This window comes from Palaemon carinicauda, chromosome 22 (genome assembly GCF_036898095.1).
Source record: "Palaemon carinicauda isolate YSFRI2023 chromosome 22, ASM3689809v2, whole genome shotgun sequence".
NCBI classification, from domain to species: Eukaryota; Metazoa; Arthropoda; class Malacostraca; order Decapoda; family Palaemonidae; genus Palaemon; species Palaemon carinicauda.
In genome coordinates this window covers 51,562,477-51,569,976 of record NC_090746.1, presented here as the reverse complement: position 1 = coordinate 51,569,976, position 7,500 = coordinate 51,562,477, and positions in this window count along the sequence as shown.

The window sequence follows — 7,500 nt, the reverse complement described above, 5'->3', positions numbered from 1 at the left end:
CATTTGGCCCTTTCTATTATTCGTCAAAAATTCATAATAAAACTAGTCTTTATTGGCACCTACATCAGCATCATCACATTAATGATTCCATTAATTCACTTATTTGTACATCATGCGCAGTAACTGCCACGGAACAAGCCTAAAAGGTCCCACTAAAAGTGTGTCCAACTGTTATATGTAATAGAAAGTTCACAATGCAAAAGGAACATAGAAATAACACCAACACAAAACGAAGGTAGTTCTTAAACAGAAATAACGAGGAAGTCATATAAAAAAGTAAATCAATAAGTTATTAAGGTAACACAGCAGCACACCTGAAGTAACGAGTCTAAAAATTGGTAAAACTGTAAAGGTTAAATTTAATAGATTCAAAGTTTTCGAAACTGAGCAATGAGACTTCGTAGAATTTCGATAATATTACGTCGATGTTTTAGACGAATGTCGCACAGTGATTTGGGATGTTCAAACACTATTGATAAGTGGATATTCCCTCGTGGGATACAAATTATGTTCAAATACAAAATATTTGAACGAAAGACTGAATTATGTATCTATGTAATGCGGCGTCGCAACGATTCTATTTACAATGCATTAATATTAAAATAAAATCAGAATTACACGTCAAATCCATCAATTCTGGTAAACAATCTTTTAATCCGCGTATACCTTCAAAATACTTCCATACACTGGATTAAAAATATGCATTACCTTTCTTTAACAATAGATCATTTCTTTAAAAATTACAATTTTCTTAAAAAGATAAAATTTTCCACTTCGCCAAGTCTAATCATTATTTCTCTTCTTAGGATATCGCAAACCCTCATAAAATGTTGAGCATTAGATAACAGGAGAATAATTATCCAGCAATAACGAATCAAACCTTAAGGTAATAACATTACAATTATTGTCATCTAAGCATAAATAGAGAAAAAAAATAGCACTGAAAACTATTTCTAGTTCCTTGGCAACATTAGATGATAATTTGTTTTTAACTGTTGTGATTAAGTAAGCCTAAAGGCAAAAGTAAAGCAAAGAGGCCAATGACTACAATTTACTAAGTACTGATATATATATATATATATATATATATATATATATATATATATATATATATATATATATATGTGTGTGTGTGTGTGTGTGTGTGTGTGTGTGTATATCATTCGGTGTATTATGATGTCGATGCACGTTTGCAGATGCTGCCATCACGAAAATTTAGAGTTTTTTAGGCTAAACTAACACCTCATGAGAAACCCATTACATACTGATCTGCTCCAAAACTGGAAGCTGCTTTATTACCCTTCAATGGAGAACGTCTGTTCAACGGTGTGTTAGCAGAACACTCGCAAAAAATAAAATAATTCTTAGTTTAATAGAAACGCGTCATTTGCAAAACTCGGCAAAAGAGATAAAATAACTCTAGTTATTTCCTAATCCTCTATATAAAACTTTGTTCATTAGATATTTCCTAACAGAGATAAATATGATGATATAACGCAGTATTTGTAATAGGTTTGACATTGGTACAGATGGCCACATGAGGTAGCTATGAGCAGTTAACGGAGCTCATAAGTAGCGCTGGTCCAATATATAATGATTTATCGGGTTTCATGATTAGGAATTGTGCACGCGAGGGGAGAGCAATTTGATGAGGAGAGAGCGATATGGAGCTGCTATGTTTAACCTTGTTAGATTGCAACAGAGAGAGAGAGAGAGAGAGAGAGAGAGAGAGAGATATAGATATAGAGAGAGATATAGATATATATATATATATATATATATATATATATATATATATATATATATATATATATATATATATATATAAACACCGTGCTAGGCAGTATAGCTTAGCAATCCATGTTTGCCTACGAATATTCTCGTATAAGCGGATGAGCAACCTGGAGGAGAAATGAGGGCTTTGGGTGTGAAGGAAATGGCCTCCGAAATCTCGATAAAGTCACTGGCAGCAGGGTGACGGATTGGGTTTAGGGCGATAGACCAACTGTCTCTTCGGCTTTTACTCCTGGTGCCTGGCGACTAATCTTACTAAAATTAGCATGGACCGGCAGTGGTCATTTGCCTTAGTTAGATAGGCACTGCGCATCACAAGGAACTGGCTATCCTTTGATGCATCTAGCCAATGAATCCTCTACGGATTTAGTCAGTCTATGGATAGAGAAGATGACAGAATGGCCCACAGTCCCGGTGCATGAGTTTCAAATTACCCCCTCCAGATTTTACCCCCCGGTATTTTGAAACTGGTTTCAGGCTAACGGGGATAACTGGAAACCGGCTTCAAACTAACCCCGAGGGTAATTTGAAACTGGTTTTAAGCTACTCCCCTGGTTTCAAACTATCCCCTCACTTTTGCGCAGTATCTCATCATTTGTAAATATTAGTCGATTGCTTTTAATCAGGGTCATCAAAAAATTATTAGGTTACATGTATATACATGTACGGTTTAATCTGCTGGCATAATCTATTGATGTTATGTCTTTATCCGTTTATTGTTTTATTCTTCTTTGCGATTATAATACTAGCACAGTGATATAAGCCCGCTCGATACACCCATCATTTGTGTGTGTTTTTTTTTTCCCCAAAACGAACTTAAGAAACATTCCGTGAGTAAATTTCCATATTGTAGGCTATAACACTAGTGCGCACATGTCAAGCGTTCTTTAATTCATCAAGATGACCACAATGAGGATGACAGTTACAATGACCATTTCTCGTTTTCGGACCGCAAATCAAACGCCCTTTGTTTTGTTATCTGATTATCTTGCACGCGGTAGTAAGCCATTCATCTCTGGTGTGTTGGGATGTAAATAAATCAAGGTTAACCCGATCACAGCATCACTTGTCCAACATGTCGTCAGTATGGCTGCTGAACAGAAATCCGACAACTTCGGTATCATCTTTGACTACGAAGTGAACGCCAAATAGGCTCCCCAGGCAGTGGGTACTGAGGCTACCCATAAAGGGCCTCGGAAAACGAAGAAGGGCGAGGTGTATCTAATGATAAAAACACAAGATGCCATATTTCCAACTCTGCAGTATACCTTCTCGCCTCACTACATTATTTTAGTAATCTCCTTTGGGAATCGACCTCCTATTAGCAAAAATTATCTCCTCTGAAACCACAGCTAAAATGTTTCTTTGTTTTTTGTCATACTGTCTCTTACAATGGTTAATTTATTATTCTAGTTGGCAGCTCAACATGTTCGATATGTTTTCTTGCTATCAGTTTGCTTTTAAAATTTCTTTAAAAATACAATACCCATTTGCGTTCTAGTTATTTTTGTATTTCAACTTTATATCCATTATTTATTTATTTTTCCTTCCCAGCTGGGTTGCAGCTTGGCTAATAATAATAGTAATACTAATAATAACAATAATAATAATAATAATAATAATGATAATAATAATAATAATAATAATAATAATAATAATACGGGAGAATGCAAAGAATTTCATACATCTTTTATTTTTCTTTAAATTAGTCTTTCGACATGCACCACAACTTCTTAATTGATTTAAATGCTTTGCATCATCCTCTTGTAATTTTTTTTGGCGTGTTTTACAGTATTCGCCCAATTTTCTTTTGCCACCGTATATACTGCTTTTAAAAGTATCCTTAAATCTATCATTTTGAAATTGTACAATATCGAGTAAGATTCTGTATATCAAACAAAATTGTTGCAGTAGAGAAGCGTGTTCTGTTTCAAATTATTATTCAGTTATGGCCAATAGTGGACCATGGCATGTTTAGGTGAATATACCAAAACCGATAGAGACAATGTTCTTGAGTAAAGGAGAATAGCTTGTATTTTGAATAAAGTGTTAGAAACGCCAAAGGAAGAATATAGAATAAAAGTCCTTTTATGAATTTCATTAAAAATTTACAACTAACATTTTTGTCTTTTTTATTATGATCGAAGTTGGTCGTGGCATACAAAACGACAGGATCCCAAAACCGGGAAAACTTCGCTAAAAACAATGGAAACAGGGAAAACATCACCGAAAATAAGGAAATTATCTCCAAAAAAACATGGAAAACATCACCGAAAACAAGGAAAGCATATCCAAAAACAGGGAAAACCTCACCAAAAACAAGGAAAACATCCAAAAACATCACCGAAAACAAGGAAAACATAAAAAAATGGAAAACATCACCGAAAACAAGGAAAAAATTTCCAAAAAAAGGGAAAAACATCACCAAAAACAAGGAAAACATCTTTAAATACAGGGGAAACCACCAAAAACAGGGAAAACAAGAACTCCTTGGATTAAGGAAATCAATGCCGGGTAGTTCCTACTTAAAACCCGCATTCCCAGTGGCAAAACCACAAAAGATTTTGACGAGAAATAAAACTGGGAAAACGAATGAGAAGAATCTCATAAGAGGACACAACCACACGGACGTCGGTTAAGGGAACATAAAAACTGCGTTTACAGTGCAAAAGGTGATGTGTATGGCTTTGGGTAACCACCAGAGACCATGCAAAAAGGACATAAAATAAACCTCAGGATTTTTGTTTTTTGTTAAAGACTCTTCAACACTTGGAAATTTTCAATTATAATACTTTTACTATTTAAAGGTAAAAATAATTTAGATCTTTAACATTCAAGTATCCTTGGTTTTTATAATAAGTTTTACACGAATAAGCCAAATGATCACCATAAATATTACTTTCGGCAAATGGAATATGAAATAATCCTTATACAGATTACCAATGTATTGAAAATCTGAAAATTCTTACTCAAAGAGAAAAATATCATTCACGTGAATCAGAAGAAATACATACATGAAAAGAACATTCTGCATATACAAAACTGGAAATGACAATGAGAATAACTAGCGAAAGCGCAAAATTGTAAACTTATGATATTCTAAAATGTTCGATAGAAATTAAAATAGTAACATTCTTTTAGAAATTTAAGGTATTCATTAGAACGTTAAGAATGTTTATAACATCTGTTTTCAATACATTCTCAAAGCCATTCTACATTCCAAAAAAGAGCTGCGAAGCCAAACAGATGCGTAAAGACATATATACAGTACACTTTTAAGAAAAATTAAAATGTGAAGGTGCTATCAAAAGTTCTTTCCCTTACCAATGCGCAGTCAAATTCAATGTTTTAGAAAGTAGCATGATATTTTTTTTACGGCGATGAGAACCAGACAACCCAACATGAATTAGGTTTGAATAAGAAAATGAAGTTATCTGAGTAAAGGGGAAAGGAAAATGAAACGCTGGGAGCAGGAAAGTCACACACTCATAAAAAAAAAACCCACTCACATCAGTGCTAAGAACTCAAGAGTAGTCCCAAAGTAATATCTATAGAACAGATATTGTGTCCAATAAAAATCTGAAAGCAGCATTAATACGCACATGCGGTATCTAAATAGCACTGATTGATCATGCAACTTGTGATGCTATTTTAACCTAACGAAAAACACCTTAGCTATCTGAGGGATTAAACGTTCTAAATTTGAACTGGTGAGGTAAAGGAAGTATTGAGTAAACAACTAAGAAAGAAAATTTACTTGGGACAAGATTATTATCCAGTACCACCGTAACGGCACAACGTAGATAAAGATGAATTGAAAGAGCTTCAAAAGAGGTATGAGAGGAAAGAAAGACCATTTGTGAATAGCATAATCATTAGAATAGGAATGAATGGAGAGAGGGGAGGTCTGAATGAGTTACTACTGAAAATGGAGAATATTCTAAAGGGGAAATATTCTAAAGAATAATAGGCTCTTCTTACGATAATCACTAGGAAAAAGGTAAAGAGGTAGATATAATTCCATGAACTGCTACAAAACAAGACTGTTTGGATACAAAAATTTGAAATAACTAACAATGATGGAAAGTTAAGTCATGAACAAGCTACTTGACGCAAAGGGTTTCATGACAGACTGTCAAATATTTTTGAAACAATAAAGAGCACCGTGAAAAAGGTCCAAATGTTCATAAGATAGGATAACATAATTTTAACACGCTAGATTAGAACATTGCCATTTATCCTAGCTTTGTGGATTACAAATATTTCAAGTCCATAGCGATTTGACCTGGCTTTGTGGATTACAACTATTCTAAGGTCAGCCATTCGAACGGGTTTTGAGGATTACAACTAATTCAAGGCCATAGACATTTAACCTGGATTTGTGGATTAAAACTATTTCAAGGACACGTCCATTTGACCTGGCTTTACAAATTACAACTATTTTAAGGCCATGACCATTTGCCCGGCTTTGTGGATTACAACTATTTCCCGGCCATGGCCATTTGACCTGACTTTGTGGATTAAAGCTACTTCCAGAACATAGCCATGGCTTCACGGATTACAACTATTTCAAAGACAGCCATTTCACCTGGCTTTGCGGATTACAACTATTTCTAGGCTATAGCCATTTGAAATCGCTTTGTTGTCATGATATTAAGGACTTGGGAATAGAATCATTATTAATCCAAACGGAAAAAAAAAAAAATGACAGATAAGCTCAAAAGTTTTTAAAGTATTATCGCATATAGTAGACGGCATGTAGCAGCATGAATTACTTTTGTAAGCATGAAATTCGAAATGATAAGATCTGACCTGTGAGGTTCCCGTTTCGCAGTAAGGTCTACAAAAAATCAATTTTATGATAATTTGGCAGCAAGGAAGATAAAATCACGAATATGAGGAATAGTAGCGAGGGTTATTAGAATAAGGAGAGAAGTAAAAGTAAATGAGTTGCAACAAACTAAACTTCCAATGTCTTTAAATGAGAAATCAAGTTTTAAAATTAGTGAGTCTTAAGAGTACGTTAATATTCCCAAATATACAAAGAGCATTTTTTATACTGTAGAGGAGGCGAATAGGCTAGGGTAACACGAGTAACTTAAAGAAGGAAATTGCTTGAAAGATCATTTGACAGTTGGGCTTCAGACGAAAGATGAGGGAGAATAGGATGACATTCAAAGAGGGGAACGTTTGAGTAAAGGTCTGCATGTTGGTAATTAATGATAAAAGACACAGGCCTACCGCTGGATGACATTTCCTGAGTTGAGTCAGTATCAACAATATATTCTCCATCTCCCGGTGGAACACAATCGAATGTTGAGTAAACAAATTCTATAACTTATCACTTTCCTCAAGTTGCTACTAGGTAATTTTAGAAGTTGTATCTCGTTTTTATCGAATACTGGAAGTAAATGAGTAAATTAAAACTATTTATAAAGAAGTGTCTCTCGAAATTTGAACCTATGTAGAGCACAAAGCTATTGTTGATCCTTTTGTTATGAATTAAAACATTCAAGTAACGTTACTATATTTTTTTACTAATAGTGTAATCTTATCTACTTATGTTCCTGGTTACAAAGTCAATACTAATAACTAATAATTTTCCACTCTATGGGTATCAGAATAAATTTAATCACTTCCAGAAATACGGTGAATTCATTGTGAATTCGTTTATATAACCATTTTACCATAATAAACTCTCTCTCA